Genomic DNA, 246 nt, shown 5'->3' on the forward strand with positions numbered 1-246 from the left:
CCTCTTCCTTCCGTGAGATTCTCCAACCCCACCTCTCTCCCCCGGAAAAAAAGCAGGATTTCCCCCCCCCATCACTTAGTTTTACACTGTAACTTTTGGAAATTGAGTTAAACCCCTCAATTTCCGTGTCGCCCCGAGACGCGGCTTCTCGGCTTTGCTCTGCCCTTCTACCACCACTACAACTGAGTCTTCTTCCCTCTGTCATGTTGGTAAACACCAAGTGGGAGGCTTAAAATGCCTACATCT

The 246-nt window shown here is 50.0% G+C and overlaps 1 protein-coding gene across 1 annotated transcript in view; it reads right to left on the reverse strand.

Annotated features, from left to right (window-relative positions):
• GATA6 (GATA binding protein 6) overlaps window positions 1-246 on the reverse strand; it is a 21,411-nt gene that overhangs the window by 16,389 nt on the left and 4,776 nt on the right.

Source organism: Pygoscelis adeliae, unplaced genomic scaffold, assembly GCF_000699105.1.
Source record: "Pygoscelis adeliae isolate BGI_AS28 unplaced genomic scaffold, ASM69910v1 Scaffold108, whole genome shotgun sequence".
Lineage (NCBI taxonomy): Eukaryota > Metazoa > Chordata > Aves > Sphenisciformes > Spheniscidae > Pygoscelis > Pygoscelis adeliae.